Consider the following 16,807-nt stretch of genomic DNA (forward strand, 5'->3'; position numbering starts at 1 on the left):
TATATAAAGGCTCAGAGCCTATTATGACACGCGCAGCCAGCGTTCCATTGCCACATTCCATCTACTGCAGGCAGGATACCTGGCTGGCTGAATGTCGCTGAGAAGCTCACAGAGACCGCCATAAGCAACAGTTTAACAGAATGCCACAGACTAATCAACCAAACTTTTTGGGTTGGGTTCTCTTTTATAGTCTGCAGGCATTAAATGAAAGAAGTCAGTGTTCCAGCAGAGGGAGACAACGTTTCAGAAAAGGCATTGTAGCAAACCAAAAAAGAAATTTTAAGCGCAGCAGAGTAACCAGCGCACATACCTGTTAGCTCAGGTGAGTTTAAAAGGCTGCTGTTGATAACAAGGGCATTTGCTAAATAGATGGTGTGTGTGCAACAATATACTGAAAGGTCAATTATATTGTGCAGCTTATCTCACCACCTGTAGTTATTTAGGTGAAAGCTCCAAAATGCTTGCCTAATATGTCTGTTTATCCAAAAGGAAGTAAAAAGGGAGAGCTAGAAAGATAGCATTGCATCACATTACATGGCAATGCAATGCACAGTTGCTGAAGTTGAACCAAAATGAGCTTGTAATCTGGCTTCTGCAACTTTGAACATGAAAAATCCAATGAGGAGAAGAAAAGCAAAGCCAAAGAGTCCATCCCAAAATCCGACAAACAAGCAAAATGAACAAAAAACATTGAATTCAATTCTTTCTGATTTTAGAAACTGCATTAAAGAAGGGGTGCACCGGTCCTGGAGATACTGCAATACCAGGTCAATGCGTGGAGTGGACAGAGCAAGCTCTTTTTCCATCTCCCTGTTCTAAAAATCCATTTAATATATGGTCCCCAGATAGGGGACGTATCAGATATTAAACTGATAAGAACAGATTTTTTTTAATTTGGCTATCCCCTGCAGAGGGATAAAACCGTTTATTAAAACTTTAACAAATTACAAGCATAATTAAACAAATACCAAACGTTAAAAGACAAATGAAATTTACAAAACAAAAAAATACAAAGATTTTAAATAATTAGGTTCCATTGGTCAACAAGCCATTTTTTGGAAATATGTACATTCTTCTTTTTGTCAATTAAATAATAAGTATACATTTCACATAAACATAAACTTAAAACATCATTCACTGATAAAACATCTTGTTTAAAAATAGCAATGTTGCGCGCTTTCCAGAGAGATGACTTGGCGCAGTTCACTGTCTTCCAAGCCATTGTGTACTGGTCCATTGTGGGGCATTCCATAAGTCCGTATAGCACAGTTTTATATGTAAAGTCCTTGAGGTCTGCCACCCTTTCCAGTAGGGGGAGCAGTCTTCTCCAGAAATCCTTTGCAAAATTACATGTCCATAATAGATGTTCCACCGTTTCCTCGTCTTGGCATCCGGTTCTTTGGCAGATGGCAGACCTCACAAATCCTCTTCTGTATTGGAATGCCCGGCAAGGAAGACAGCGGTGCATGCAACTCCAAGCCAGATCTCTCTGTTCATTAAAAAGATAAAAAACGTTAATCATTTTCCAGATAGACATAGATTTGTCATCATCATATCTGTCAACATTACATATTTCCTCACTTTTACGTATTTCTTTATTTAGTTTCTTACTATTTCTTAATTCCTCTATTTTCTTAGTCCCTAAATTAAAATCGGACACTATTTTCCTTAAAATCTCATAATGCGTCGACAAATTAAAAGCATGGGGCACAGATATATTAACTTCATACCATCCAAACTTTCTCATAAAAAATCCTGTATTAAAACGCATAAAAAAGGACCAATAGTGATTCTTAAAAAGGGCATTAAAACAGTAAACGAACAGATGGATTAAAAGAAACCTATTAAAATCTGGAAAATCTTTACCACCTTTTACTTTTGATTTCATCACGATTTCTCTTTTCAGCTTTTCCATTTTTGAGTTCCAAAAGAAGGTAAAACAGGTTTTGGTTATCTTTTTTAAAACATTAACAGGCGGGGGGAAAACCATGCTAAGATACAATAAAAGAGGTAAAATCACCATCTTTAAAACCAATACTTTACCCTCCATTGTAAGTCTCCTCATGTTCCACATACATATTTTCGTATTTACTTTCTGTGTAACTGTTTCCCAACTATTATAACCATCATTATTTTCAGTGAATGATATACCTAAAATGGAAATGGATTCGGAGACATTAATTGGTACATCACGTAAAATCATCCCCCCAACACTTAAAATGTTACACTTATTAAAATTGATTTTAAAACCAGAAGCTAGGCAAAAGGATTGCACTTGATGGAGAGTGGCCGTAAGTGATGGTGCATCTGTACACAAGACCGCCACGTCATCCATGTAGCCTACAACCTTGGCCTCCAAACCACCGCTTCCAGGCAGAGGGACACCGCATATCTGTTTATTTTGGCGTATTGCACATAACATTGGTTCCAGTGCACAGATAAACAGTAGCAGGGACAGAGGGCATCCCTGTTTCACCCCTGACCGTAAAAATACCTCTTGTGTCTTAAAACCATTCACTAAAATCTTACTTGTACAATCCTTGTAAAATGCTTTAAGCGATAGTAAAAACCCTTCTGGTATGCCCATTTTCTCTAAAACTTTAAAAAGATAAAAGTGTGAGACACGGTCAAATGCTTTTTCAAAATCAATAGATAAAATCGCCATTTTCCCCTTTCTGTCTTTCACATCCTCAATACAGTCTTTCACTAAATTCAGATTGTCCCATATACTGCGCCCCGGCACCCCACACACTTGATTAGAATGAATAACTTTGCTGATGACTTCTTTTAGACGATTTGCACAAATTTTAGCCATTATTTTATAGTCACAATTTAAAAGTGTTATTGGTCTCCAGTTTTCTAATTTTGATTTATCACCTTTTTTGTATAGGAGGGAGACTTCACCTTTCTTCCAGGAATTTAATAAAACCTTATTATTAAAAACCTCAGTAAACAAATAAAACAAATCATCTTTTAAAATATCATAAAAACATACATAAAATTCTATTGGGATGCCATCAGGACCAGGGACCTTTCCAGTTTTAAAACTTTTAATAGTTTTTAACACTTCTTGTTCCGTTAAAACTTGGGATAAAAACTCTTGGGATGCGGGATCTAAAACAGCTGTTAGTCCTTGCAGCGAATCATCCATTAATTTATTATCTATATTTTTTCCATTAAAAAGATTAGAAAAAAAAACCTCAACTTTACCCAGCATATTTTTTATATTATTCTCACCATCTATATGGTCAATTATCACTTTTTCTTTTTTATTTTTCCTAAAAAAATATCTGGAACACTTTTCATTTTCTTCTATATGTTGTACTCTAGAACGAAAAATTATCTCTTTTCCTTTTTGTTCTAGCCATTTTGAAATCTCTTCTTTTAAGTTTGAAATATCAACTTGTACATCTATCCCATTGTCTCTGAGCTTAAATAATGTTTGTAGGCGGGTATTTAAAATTCTATATTCTTCATATTTTTCTTTGGCTCTACATATACTCTTTTTAATAAAAAAGTCTTTTATTTTTACTTTCATTCTATCCCACCATACACTCATAGTCTCATTTGTTTTTTTCCCTTTTCTACATTTCCTATAAAACTCAATAAAATCTGATAAAATCTGCGGGTCGGTTAAAAGGGATACGTTCATTTTCCAGCTTTTCTTACCACATTTTTTGTTGTCATTTACTTTTATGGTAAAGGATAAAAGTTTATGGTCTGAAAATATATTAGTTAAAACTTCACATTTGGCAGGTATTGTTTTATCTGAACCAAAAATAAAATCAATCCTAGAGCTACAATTAGCATTGCTCCAAGTGAAACCGGCGTCCTCTGGGCTGTCACTATGACACTCTTTATATATGTCTATCAATTTAGCATCTTTGACTATATCATGTAGCATACCTGAGGTTTTATCGTAGTTCCTGCTTACAGAGCTGGAGCGCCGGTTTTCACCTTTTAAAACACAATTAAAATCCCCTGCTAAGATAAAAGGTTCAGAGTTATTAATAAATAATGGTAAAAGATCAAGCATTTCGGCTCTTTCATTTTTCTCTGGGGATCCATAAAAATTTAAAAACTGCCATCTAATACCATCAATAAAAGCTTTCACTAATAAAATACGACCTGGTAAAATTTCCTGAATAAAATCAATTAAAACGTTCCCTTTAAAAAGTATGGCTACACCCGCTGATCCTGCAGCATTCGATCCGGACCAGACAGATGGCCCACACTTCCACTCATCTTTATATTTTTGATATGACATTTCATGTGGGATATTACATTCTTGCAGAAAAAATACAGATGCAGTAAAACACGTAAAAAAATTAAAAAGAGCAGTTCTTCTCGTGTTAGATTTTATGCCTCTCACGTTGAGGGAAATACCTTTGAGTTCAGCCATCATTAGAAAATGTAGAAATTTTAATTAGGTAACTAAGAGCAACGGATTTACCTGTCCGATGAACCTGATCAGACCACTGGGCTTGCGCCTCCCTCCTCATCTGATAGTATCGTCACGAGAGTCTCCGTGGAGGAGGAAAGATTACCACATTTATATAAACCCGACGCTACACTGGCATAGCTCGGAGGGCTGGCTGGCAGAACCCGCTGGGTCTCCATTGGCTGGCCATGCAGTTCCTCATCAGGTGGGTCCCCGAGGGGTTCCGCCGCCCCTGTTTGACCTGTAGAAGGTCGTCCTATAGGAGGAGGTTGCGCACAAGGCAGAGCCTCTGACTCTTCAGAGGCAGCAAGATCCCGGTCCCCACCTGTAGCAGCGGAGACCGAAACCCCTGAGGGTCCAGCGTCCACGTCCCCTTCTGGAGAAGTGTCCATCTGTTCACCTCCTGCTGCCTCCTCCGAACCACCCTTTTTCTTTTTCTTAGGACCCACCTTTATCCACTCAGCGCCCTCAGCCCTAGGAGACTCAGACTGGGCATGGGCTTCTGTGTCGGCCTTTTGCCGGTCCCTTTTGACCTTACCAGTAGTGCCCTTCTGCTCCTTCTCAGCCCTCCTTTTGGACTCCCGCAGGTCCTGCAGCCAGGTTTTGGGATTTGGTATTTTACCTGTCATAGACTCTGGAGACACTTCACTATTTGGTACGCCCTTATTGTCTCCAGAGGCTCCAGGTTGTTGTTCCTCCTCCTGAGGGGTGGTCTGATCTTTTGGTCCTTGGTCGGACGTCTTGGACTTCCCCTTTTGCTCATCTTCCCGAAATCTGTGAGGGCAAGAAAAATAAAAGTGACCTGGAGTCTGGCAAAAACTGCATTTCTTTTCCTTAGGGCATTCTTTTGTCTCATGTTCTTCACTAGCACAATTTCTACATGATACATGACAGTTTTCTTTTGAATGACCATAGCGCCCACAATTTCTGCAATATACTGGCATCCCAGAAAAGAAGAAATCCCCATTTGTTTGCCCAATTTTGAAACGGGCAGGGGGGAGCCGTATACCACCTGGTGTATTTGGATCTCTTGTACACTTCACAAGGAATTTCCACTTAGATGTCCATATGTTATATTCGTTTAATATCTTCCCAATACATTTAACACTTTTAAAATAAATTGCTAGAAATGACATTACTTCTGGAGCAGAAACAAAGGGCGAAAATACTTTTACAATAACCAGTCTTACCTCATCCAGGACGTGCTCAACAATTTGTATCCCTTTCAAAACAGGACTATTTTCAACTTTTTTTAACTTTTCTAGTACATCTCTAAAAATACCTTCTCCGGTGAATGTGATGTCATAGTCACCTCTTCTGGGATAATCCTGGATGGAGAGAATTACATTCCTTTGTACGCCAAGAAGGTTCCTGAGCACGTCCTGGACTACATACCCTAATTTTCTCATATCCGAGCCACCCGCCGTGAAGTGAACTCGGATAGAGTTTTTTAGCCTCGCATAAAGAGGCACGAGGTTAGGATCAACCTCCATGGAAAAACGCAACAAGGTTGCAAATTGCAGCCGCTTGCAATCTGCGCTCCCAGTGTTCTTGCAGCGAAAAACACCTGGAAGCTGGGGGATCGCAACTCGTTACCCTGGGACTAAGCCCTCTCCCTAATAGCAGCAAGCAGGTTAAGTCCACCAAAGTGGACGATCCTGCCAGGCCAAGGAGAGGGGTACCCGAGAGCCCTTCAACCACAATCTCCTGCAATAAAGCACTTGATCGTAGCCAAAAGGCCGAGAAGCGATAACCAGAATTGGTTTCAAACTACGGAGCCACCCAAGGATCCTGAAAAGTCCATTTGTGGAGATGAGCTCCTGGACTCCCGTTAAGAAGACATGTTGTCAACCTCTAGATCCCTTACATGCCTGCACTTTTCGGCTTGCTGCTGCTGCAATCCACGCGTTTTAGATCTGCATAACTCCACCTCTTTAAACACAGCACCTTCACCCCCTGCTGTTCCCACCCGCCTCAACACCGTTGGAAGGGAGGAGAACCAATTAAGGCGGGGGGTGGGGTGGAACGAGCAGCTGTCTACCCTTAGCAGGAGGGCTCCTGATTACATACCTCTCCTGCTGCTGCTGCTGCTGGCTGTCCAGCAGCAGACTGAAGGTGGCTGCTGCTGTGCACAGGTATATAAAGGCTCAGAGCCTATTATGACACGCGCAGCCAGCGTTCCATTGCCACATTCCATCTACTGCAGGCAGGATACCTGGCTGGCTGAATGTCGCTGAGAAGCTCACAGAGACCGCCATAAGCAACAGTTTAACAGAATGCCACAGACTAATCAACCAAACTTTTTGGGTTGGGTTCTCTTTTATAGTCTGCAGGCATTAAATGAAAGAAGTCAGTGTTCCAGCAGAGGGAGACAACGTTTCAGAAAAGGCATTGTAGCAAACCAAAAAAGAAATTTTAAGCGCAGCAGAGTAACCAGCGCACATACCTGTTAGCTCAGGTGAGTTTAAAAGGCTGCTGTTGATAACAAGGGCATTTGCTAAATAGATGGTGTGTGTGCAACAATATACTGAAAGGTCAATTATATTGTGCAGCTTATCTCACCACCTGTAGTTATTTAGGTGAAAGCTCCAAAATGCTTGCCTAATATGTCTGTTTATCCAAAAGGAAGTAAAAAGGGAGAGCTAGAAAGATAGCATTGCATCACATTACATGGCAATGCAATGCACAGTTGCTGAAGTTGAACCAAAATGAGCTTGTAATCTGGCTTCTGCAACTTTGAACATGAAAAATCCAATGAGGAGAAGAAAAGCAAAGCCAAAGAGTCCATCCCAAAATCCGACAAACAAGCAAAATGAACAAAAAACATTGAATTCAATTCTTTCTGATTTTAGAAACTGCATTAAAGAAGGGGTGCACCGGTCCTGGAGATACTGCAATACCAGGTCAATGCGTGGAGTGGACAGAGCAAGCTCTTTTTCCATCTCCCTGTTCTAAAAATCCATTTAATATATGGTCCCCAGATAGGGGACGTATCAGATATTAAACTGATAAGAACAGATACTACACTTGATCTTAGCCAAAAGGCCGAGAAGCGATAACCAGAATTGGTTTCAAACTACGGAGCCACCCAAGGATCCTGAAAAGTCCATTTGTGGAGATGAGCTCCTGGACTCCCGTTAAGAAGACATGTTGTCAACCTCTAGATCCCTTACATGCCTGCACTTTTCGGCTTGCTGCTGCTGCAATCCACGCGTTTTAGATCTGCATAACTCCACCTCTTTAAACACAGCACCTTCACCCCCTGCTGTTCCCACCCGCCTCAACACCGTTGGAAGGGAGGAGAACCAATTAAGGCGGGGGGTGGGGTGGAACGAGCAGCTGTCTACCCTTAGCAGGAGGGCTCCTGATTACATACCTCTCCTGCTGCTGCTGCTGCTGGCTGTCCAGCAGCAGACTGAAGGTGGCTGCTGCTGTGCACAGGTATATAAAGGCTCAGAGCCTATTATGACACGCGCAGCCAGCGTTCCATTGCCACATTCCATCTACTGCAGGCAGGATACCTGGCTGGCTGAATGTCGCTGAGAAGCTCACAGAGACCGCCATAAGCAACAGTTTAACAGAATGCCACAGACTAATCAACCAAACTTTTTGGGTTGGGTTCTCTTTTATAGTCTGCAGGCATTAAATGAAAGAAGTCAGTGTTCCAGCAGAAGGAGACAACGTTTCAGAAAAGGCATTGTAGCAAACCAAAAAAGAAATTTTAAGCGCAGCAGAGTAACCAGCGCACATACCTGTTAGCTCAGGTGAGTTTAAAAGGCTGCTGTTGATAACAAGGGCATTTGCTAAATAGATGGTGTGTGTGCAACAATATACTGAAAGGTCAATTATATTGTGCAGCTTATCTCACCACCTGTAGTTATTTAGGTGAAAGCTCCAAAATGCTTGCCTAATATGTCTGTTTATCCAAAAGGAAGTAAAAAGGGAGAGCTAGAAAGATAGCATTGCATCACATTACATGGCAATGCAATGCACAGTTGCTGAAGTTGAACCAAAATGAGCTTGTAATCTGGCTTCTGCAACTTTGAACATGAAAAATCCAATGAGGAGAAGAAAAGCAAAGCCAAAGAGTCCATCCCAAAATCCGACAAACAAGCAAAATGAACAAAAAACATTGAATTCAATTCTTTCTGATTTTAGAAACTGCATTAAAGAAGGGGTGCACCGGTCCTGGAGATACTGCAATACCAGGTCAATGCGTGGAGTGGACAGAGCAAGCTCTTTTTCCATCTCCCTGTTCTAAAAATCCATTTAATATATGGTCCCCAGATAGGGGACGTATCAGATATTAAACTGATAAGAACAGATACTACACTTGATCTTAGCCAAAAGGCCGAGAAGCGATAACCAGAATTGGTTTCAAACTACGGAGCCACCCAAGGATCCTGAAAAGTCCATTTGTGGAGATGAGCTCCTGGACTCCCGTTAAGAAGACATGTTGTCAACCTCTAGATCCCTTACATGCCTGCACTTTTCGGCTTGCTGCTGCTGCAATCCACGCGTTTTAGATCTGCATAACTCCACCTCTTTAAACACAGCACCTTCACCCCCTGCTGTTCCCACCCGCCTCAACACCGTTGGAAGGGAGGAGAACCAATTAAGGCGGGGGGTGGGGTGGAACGAGCAGCTGTCTACCCTTAGCAGGAGGGCTCCTGATTACATACCTCTCCTGCTGCTGCTGCTGCTGGCTGTCCAGCAGCAGACTGAAGGTGGCTGCTGCTGTGCACAGGTATATAAAGGCTCAGAGCCTATTATGACACGCGCAGCCAGCGTTCCATTGCCACATTCCATCTACTGCAGGCAGGATACCTGGCTGGCTGAATGTCGCTGAGAAGCTCACAGAGACCGCCATAAGCAACAGTTTAACAGAATGCCACAGACTAATCAACCAAACTTTTTGGGTTGGGTTCTCTTTTATAGTCTGCAGGCATTAAATGAAAGAAGTCAGTGTTCCAGCAGAAGGAGACAACGTTTCAGAAAAGGCATTGTAGCAAACCAAAAAAGAAATTTTAAGCGCAGCAGAGTAACCAGCGCACATACCTGTTAGCTCAGGTGAGTTTAAAAGGCTGCTGTTGATAACAAGGGCATTTGCTAAATAGATGGTGTGTGTGCAACAATATACTGAAAGGTCAATTATATTGTGCAGCTTATCTCACCACCTGTAGTTATTTAGGTGAAAGCTCCAAAATGCTTGCCTAATATGTCTGTTTATCCAAAAGGAAGTAAAAAGGGAGAGCTAGAAAGATAGCATTGCATCACATTACATGGCAATGCAATGCACAGTTGCTGAAGTTGAACCAAAATGAGCTTGTAATCTGGCTTCTGCAACTTTGAACATGAAAAATCCAATGAGGAGAAGAAAAGCAAAGCCAAAGAGTCCATCCCAAAATCCGACAAACAAGCAAAATGAACAAAAAACATTGAATTCAATTCTTTCTGATTTTAGAAACTGCATTAAAGAAGGGGTGCACCGGTCCTGGAGATACTGCAATACCAGGTCAATGCGTGGAGTGGACAGAGCAAGCTCTTTTTCCATCTCCCTGTTCTAAAAATCCATTTAATATATGGTCCCCAGATAGGGGACGTATCAGATATTAAACTGATAAGAACAGATACTACACTTGATCTTAGCCAAAAGGCCGAGAAGCGATAACCAGAATTGGTTTCAAACTACGGAGCCACCCAAGGATCCTGAAAAGTCCATTTGTGGAGATGAGCTCCTGGACTCCCGTTAAGAAGACATGTTGTCAACCTCTAGATCCCTTACATGCCTGCACTTTTCGGCTTGCTGCTGCTGCAATCCACGCGTTTTAGATCTGCATAACTCCACCTCTTTAAACACAGCACCTTCACCCCCTGCTGTTCCCACCCGCCTCAACACCGTTGGAAGGGAGGAGAACCAATTAAGGCGGGGGGTGGGGTGGAACGAGCAGCTGTCTACCCTTAGCAGGAGGGCTCCTGATTACATACCTCTCCTGCTGCTGCTGCTGCTGGCTGTCCAGCAGCAGACTGAAGGTGGCTGCTGCTGTGCACAGGTATATAAAGGCTCAGAGCCTATTATGACACGCGCAGCCAGCGTTCCATTGCCACATTCCATCTACTGCAGGCAGGATACCTGGCTGGCTGAATGTCGCTGAGAAGCTCACAGAGACCGCCATAAGCAACAGTTTAACAGAATGCCACAGACTAATCAACCAAACTTTTTGGGTTGGGTTCTCTTTTATAGTCTGCAGGCATTAAATGAAAGAAGTCAGTGTTCCAGCAGAAGGAGACAACGTTTCAGAAAAGGCATTGTAGCAAACCAAAAAAGAAATTTTAAGCGCAGCAGAGTAACCAGCGCACATACCTGTTAGCTCAGGTGAGTTTAAAAGGCTGCTGTTGATAACAAGGGCATTTGCTAAATAGATGGTGTGTGTGCAACAATATACTGAAAGGTCAATTATATTGTGCAGCTTATCTCACCACCTGTAGTTATTTAGGTGAAAGCTCCAAAATGCTTGCCTAATATGTCTGTTTATCCAAAAGGAAGTAAAAAGGGAGAGCTAGAAAGATAGCATTGCATCACATTACATGGCAATGCAATGCACAGTTGCTGAAGTTGAACCAAAATGAGCTTGTAATCTGGCTTCTGCAACTTTGAACATGAAAAATCCAATGAGGAGAAGAAAAGCAAAGCCAAAGAGTCCATCCCAAAATCCGACAAACAAGCAAAATGAACAAAAAACATTGAATTCAATTCTTTCTGATTTTAGAAACTGCATTAAAGAAGGGGTGCACCGGTCCTGGAGATACTGCAATACCAGGTCAATGCGTGGAGTGGACAGAGCAAGCTCTTTTTCCATCTCCCTGTTCTAAAAATCCATTTAATATATGGTCCCCAGATAGGGGACGTATCAGATATTAAACTGATAAGAACAGATACTACACTTGATCTTAGCCAAAAGGCCGAGAAGCGATAACCAGAATTGGTTTCAAACTACGGAGCCACCCAAGGATCCTGAAAAGTCCATTTGTGGAGATGAGCTCCTGGACTCCCGTTAAGAAGACATGTTGTCAACCTCTAGATCCCTTACATGCCTGCACTTTTCGGCTTGCTGCTGCTGCAATCCACGCGTTTTAGATCTGCATAACTCCACCTCTTTAAACACAGCACCTTCACCCCCTGCTGTTCCCACCCGCCTCAACACCGTTGGAAGGGAGGAGAACCAATTAAGGCGGGGGGTGGGGTGGAACGAGCAGCTGTCTACCCTTAGCAGGAGGGCTCCTGATTACATACCTCTCCTGCTGCTGCTGCTGCTGGCTGTCCAGCAGCAGACTGAAGGTGGCTGCTGCTGTGCACAGGTATATAAAGGCTCAGAGCCTATTATGACACGCGCAGCCAGCGTTCCATTGCCACATTCCATCTACTGCAGGCAGGATACCTGGCTGGCTGAATGTCGCTGAGAAGCTCACAGAGACCGCCATAAGCAACAGTTTAACAGAATGCCACAGACTAATCAACCAAACTTTTTGGGTTGGGTTCTCTTTTATAGTCTGCAGGCATTAAATGAAAGAAGTCAGTGTTCCAGCAGAAGGAGACAACGTTTCAGAAAAGGCATTGTAGCAAACCAAAAAAGAAATTTTAAGCGCAGCAGAGTAACCAGCGCACATACCTGTTAGCTCAGGTGAGTTTAAAAGGCTGCTGTTGATAACAAGGGCATTTGCTAAATAGATGGTGTGTGTGCAACAATATACTGAAAGGTCAATTATATTGTGCAGCTTATCTCACCACCTGTAGTTATTTAGGTGAAAGCTCCAAAATGCTTGCCTAATATGTCTGTTTATCCAAAAGGAAGTAAAAAGGGAGAGCTAGAAAGATAGCATTGCATCACATTACATGGCAATGCAATGCACTGTTGCTGAAGTTGAACCAAAATGAGCTTGTAATCTGGCTTCTGCAACTTTGAACATGAAAAATCCAATGAGGAGAAGAAAAGCAAAGCCAAAGAGTCCATCCCAAAATCCGACAAACAAGCAAAATGAACAAAAAACATTGAATTCAATTCTTTCTGATTTTAGAAACTGCATTAAAGAAGGGGTGCACCGGTCCTGGAGATACTGCAATACCAGGTCAATGCGTGGAGTGGACAGAGCAAGCTCTTTTTCCATCTCCCTGTTCTAAAAATCCATTTAATATATGGTCCCCAGATAGGGGACGTATCAGATATTAAACTGATAAGAACAGATACTACACTTGATCTTAGCCAAAAGGCCGAGAAGCGATAACCAGAATTGGTTTCAAACTACGGAGCCACCCAAGGATCCTGAAAAGTCCATTTGTGGAGATGAGCTCCTGGACTCCCGTTAAGAAGACATGTTGTCAACCTCTAGATCCCTTACATGCCTGCACTTTTCGGCTTGCTGCTGCTGCAATCCACGCGTTTTAGATCTGCATAACTCCACCTCTTTAAACACAGCACCTTCACCCCCTGCTGTTCCCACCCGCCTCAACACCGTTGGAAGGGAGGAGAACCAATTAAGGCGGGGGGTGGGGTGGAACGAGCAGCTGTCTACCCTTAGCAGGAGGGCTCCTGATTACATACCTCTCCTGCTGCTGCTGCTGCTGGCTGTCCAGCAGCAGACTGAAGGTGGCTGCTGCTGTGCACAGGTATATAAAGGCTCAGAGCCTATTATGACACGCGCAGCCAGCGTTCCATTGCCACATTCCATCTACTGCAGGCAGGATACCTGGCTGGCTGAATGTCGCTGAGAAGCTCACAGAGACCGCCATAAGCAACAGTTTAACAGAATGCCACAGACTAATCAACCAAACTTTTTGGGTTGGGTTCTCTTTTATAGTCTGCAGGCATTAAATGAAAGAAGTCAGTGTTCCAGCAGAAGGAGACAACGTTTCAGAAAAGGCATTGTAGCAAACCAAAAAAGAAATTTTAAGCGCAGCAGAGTAACCAGCGCACATACCTGTTAGCTCAGGTGAGTTTAAAAGGCTGCTGTTGATAACAAGGGCATTTGCTAAATAGATGGTGTGTGTGCAACAATATACTGAAAGGTCAATTATATTGTGCAGCTTATCTCACCACCTGTAGTTATTTAGGTGAAAGCTCCAAAATGCTTGCCTAATATGTCTGTTTATCCAAAAGGAAGTAAAAAGGGAGAGCTAGAAAGATAGCATTGCTTCACATTACATGGCAATGCAATGCACAGTTGCTGAAGTTGAACCAAAATGAGCTTGTAATCTGGCTTCTGCAACTTTGAACATGAAAAATCCAATGAGGAGAAGAAAAGCAAAGCCAAAGAGTCCATCCCAAAATCCGACAAACAAGCAAAATGAACAAAAAACATTGAATTCAATTCTTTCTGATTTTAGAAACTGCATTAAAGAAGGGGTGCACCGGTCCTGGAGATACTGCAATACCAGGTCAATGCGTGGAGTGGACAGAGCAAGCTCTTTTTCCATCTCCCTGTTCTAAAAATCCATTTAATATATGGTCCCCAGATAGGGGACGTATCAGATATTAAACTGATAAGAACAGATACTACACTTGATCTTAGCCAAAAGGCCGAGAAGCGATAACCAGAATTGGTTTCAAACTACGGAGCCACCCAAGGATCCTGAAAAGTCCATTTGTGGAGATGAGCTCCTGGACTCCCGTTAAGAAGACATGTTGTCAACCTCTAGATCCCTTACATGCCTGCACTTTTCGGCTTGCTGCTGCTGCAATCCACGCGTTTTAGATCTGCATAACTCCACCTCTTTAAACACAGCACCTTCACCCCCTGCTGTTCCCACCCGCCTCAACACCGTTGGAAGGGAGGAGAACCAATTAAGGCGGGGGGTGGGGTGGAACGAGCAGCTGTCTACCCTTAGCAGGAGGGCTCCTGATTACATACCTCTCCTGCTGCTGCTGCTGCTGGCTGTCCAGCAGCAGACTGAAGGTGGCTGCTGCTGTGCACAGGTATATAAAGGCTCAGAGCCTATTATGACACGCGCAGCCAGCGTTCCATTGCCACATTCCATCTACTGCAGGCAGGATACCTGGCTGGCTGAATGTCGCTGAGAAGCTCACAGAGACTGCCATAAGCAACAGTTTAACAGAATGCCACAGACTAATCAACCAAACTTTTTGGGTTGGGTTCTCTTTTATAGTCTGCAGGCATTAAATGAAAGAAGTCAGTGTTCCAGCAGAAGGAGACAACGTTTCAGAAAAGGCATTGTAGCAAACCAAAAAAGAAATTTTAAGCGCAGCAGAGTAACCAGCGCACATACCTGTTAGCTCAGGTGAGTTTAAAAGGCTGCTGTTGATAACAAGGGCATTTGCTAAATAGATGGTGTGTGTGCAACAATATACTGAAAGGTCAATTATATTGTGCAGCTTATCTCACCACCTGTAGTTATTTAGGTGAAAGCTCCAAAATGCTTGCCTAATATGTCTGTTTATCCAAAAGGAAGTAAAAAGGGAGAGCTAGAAAGATAGCATTGCATCACATTACATGGCAATGCAATGCACAGTTGCTGAAGTTGAACCAAAATGAGCTTGTAATCTGGCTTCTGCAACTTTGAACATGAAAAATCCAATGAGGAGAAGAAAAGCAAAGCCAAAGAGTCCATCCCAAAATCCGACAAACAAGCAAAATGAACAAAAAACATTGAATTCAATTCTTTCTGATTTTAGAAACTGCATTAAAGAAGGGATGCACCGGTCCTGGAGATACTGCAATACCAGGTCAATGCGTGGAGTGGACAGAGCAAGCTCTTTTTCCATCTCCCTGTTCTAAAAATCCATTTAATATATGGTCCCCAGATAGGGGACGTATCAGATATTAAACTGATAAGAACAGATTTTGCGTTTATATTTAAAATATCGTAGTCTTTATCTTTTCTTCAGAGCTTTAAAATAACATCTTCCATAGGTGATAGTTCCATATACTCAGGGCTCTTTTCTTTCCAAGCTTCTTCATATCCATTAGGTAGTACATATAAATTTCACTTAATGCCAGTCTTATACAATCCTTGACTTCTATATAGTCTCTTTTAAACAACAATATGTTTCTGGTCTTCCATAGAGCACTTTTAACACAACTCAAAGTGCACCATAAAACTCTCTCTTTTTCTTTCGTCATGTTTGGTAAAATCCCATATAAAACCACTTCATGGCTTAAAAAATTAAGACCAGATAAAAATTTTAAAAGCTCACCACAGTCTTTCCACACTTGCTGTGCAAAATCACAATTCCAAATAAGGTGCATAGTAGTCTCATCATTATTGCACTGATGCCTCGGGCAGGTTTGTATAGTGCTAAGTCTTCTTTTATACTGGAAATCACGAGTCGGTAAACATTCCTGCACAATCATCCAAGCTAAGTCTTTATGTTGATTCATCAGGTAAGGTGCATTTGTTAAATTCCATATTTTAGTGACTCTGCTATATGAATAATGGCTTATGGGCGTCAAAGTTTCTTTCTTTTTTAATTGCTGCAGCAGCTTCCTTGCATTCTTCAATGTCTCCATCTCAAAAGAATCTAGGCCATATAATCTGATAACTTTCTCCAGGATGGCATATTGTTGTGGAGGGGATAACAACACTGGGCTTGTTAAAGAAATGGATATCCACTTTCGCCTCCTAAAAATGTGGCCAGCTGCATATCTTAAAAAATGTGCCCAAGGGCTTGAAGCAAACATATATTTAAAACAGAGGCTAAAAAACTTGGAGTATAAAAACAGTTTGACGTTGGGAACATCCTTACCACCAAGGTGGTGCATCTTGTACATTGTTTCTCTCTTCACCTTTTCGAACTTAGAGTTCCACACAAATTCAAACAGCATTCTCTGTAATCTTCTCGCTGTAAGGTCACTTGGGGGATAAACATAACTGAGATATAACATGACAGGAAGCAGAAGGGCCTTAATAATTAAAACTTTACCTTCGATTGTTAATTTTCTTAATTTCCAAAAGTCAATCTTCTTTTGTATTTTGTCCCTTACTCCATCCCAGCTCTTCATTCCATCATTCTGTCGATCAAAAATCACGCCCAGAATTTTAATCTTCTCTGACTGCATCGGGAGATCAGGGATGGACACATCCGCCCAATTGCCACGGACAAAACAATCACATTTCTCAATGTTTAACTTAAAACCTGAGGCTTCACAAAAAAAATTGGTCGTTCTTATAGCTCTCCTGAGAGCGGCAGGTGATGAACAAAAAATAGTAATATCATCCATGTAGCCCATTACCTTCACATCTCTTCCATGTCCTCCAGGGATAGGGACACCTTTAATCACTTTATCCTCTCGTAGCATAGATAAAAGAGGCTCTATTGCACATATAAATAGCACTGGGGACAAAGGGCAGCC

The 16,807-nt window shown here is 42.1% G+C and overlaps 7 non-coding genes and 1 pseudogene across 7 annotated transcripts; all 8 read right to left on the reverse strand.

The window, feature by feature from the left end:
• Window positions 1-730: 730 nt before the first annotated feature.
• LOC141225646 (U2 spliceosomal RNA) lies at window positions 731-917 on the reverse strand. Its single transcript, XR_012292912.1, has one exon. It is a non-coding gene; the product is annotated as a U2 spliceosomal RNA (small nuclear RNA).
• Window positions 918-7,307: 6,390 nt separating this feature from the next.
• On the reverse strand, window positions 7,308-7,498 carry LOC141225182 (U2 spliceosomal RNA). The gene has a single exon (XR_012292460.1). It is a non-coding gene; the product is annotated as a U2 spliceosomal RNA (small nuclear RNA).
• Window positions 7,499-8,613: 1,115 nt separating this feature from the next.
• Window positions 8,614-8,804, reverse strand: LOC141225183 (U2 spliceosomal RNA). Its single transcript, XR_012292461.1, has one exon. It is a non-coding gene; the product is annotated as a U2 spliceosomal RNA (small nuclear RNA).
• Window positions 8,805-9,919: 1,115 nt separating this feature from the next.
• On the reverse strand, window positions 9,920-10,110 carry LOC141225184 (U2 spliceosomal RNA). The gene has a single exon (XR_012292462.1). It is a non-coding gene; the product is annotated as a U2 spliceosomal RNA (small nuclear RNA).
• A 1,115-nt stretch (window positions 10,111-11,225) lies between these two features.
• On the reverse strand, window positions 11,226-11,416 carry LOC141225185 (U2 spliceosomal RNA). Its single transcript, XR_012292463.1, has one exon. It is a non-coding gene; the product is annotated as a U2 spliceosomal RNA (small nuclear RNA).
• Window positions 11,417-12,531: 1,115 nt separating this feature from the next.
• Window positions 12,532-12,722, reverse strand: LOC141225186 (U2 spliceosomal RNA). The gene has a single exon (XR_012292464.1). It is a non-coding gene; the product is annotated as a U2 spliceosomal RNA (small nuclear RNA).
• Window positions 12,723-13,837: 1,115 nt separating this feature from the next.
• On the reverse strand, window positions 13,838-14,028 carry LOC141225188 (U2 spliceosomal RNA). The gene has a single exon (XR_012292466.1). It is a non-coding gene; the product is annotated as a U2 spliceosomal RNA (small nuclear RNA).
• Window positions 14,029-15,143: 1,115 nt separating this feature from the next.
• On the reverse strand, window positions 15,144-15,319 carry LOC141225642 (U2 spliceosomal RNA; annotated as a pseudogene).
• Between the last annotated feature and the right edge of the window lie 1,488 nt (window positions 15,320-16,807).

Source organism: Phyllobates terribilis, unplaced genomic scaffold, assembly GCF_046119375.1.
Source record: "Phyllobates terribilis strain yellow unplaced genomic scaffold, ASM4611937v1 Scaffold_404__1_contigs__length_1715579, whole genome shotgun sequence".
NCBI classification, from domain to species: Eukaryota; Metazoa; Chordata; class Amphibia; order Anura; family Dendrobatidae; genus Phyllobates; species Phyllobates terribilis.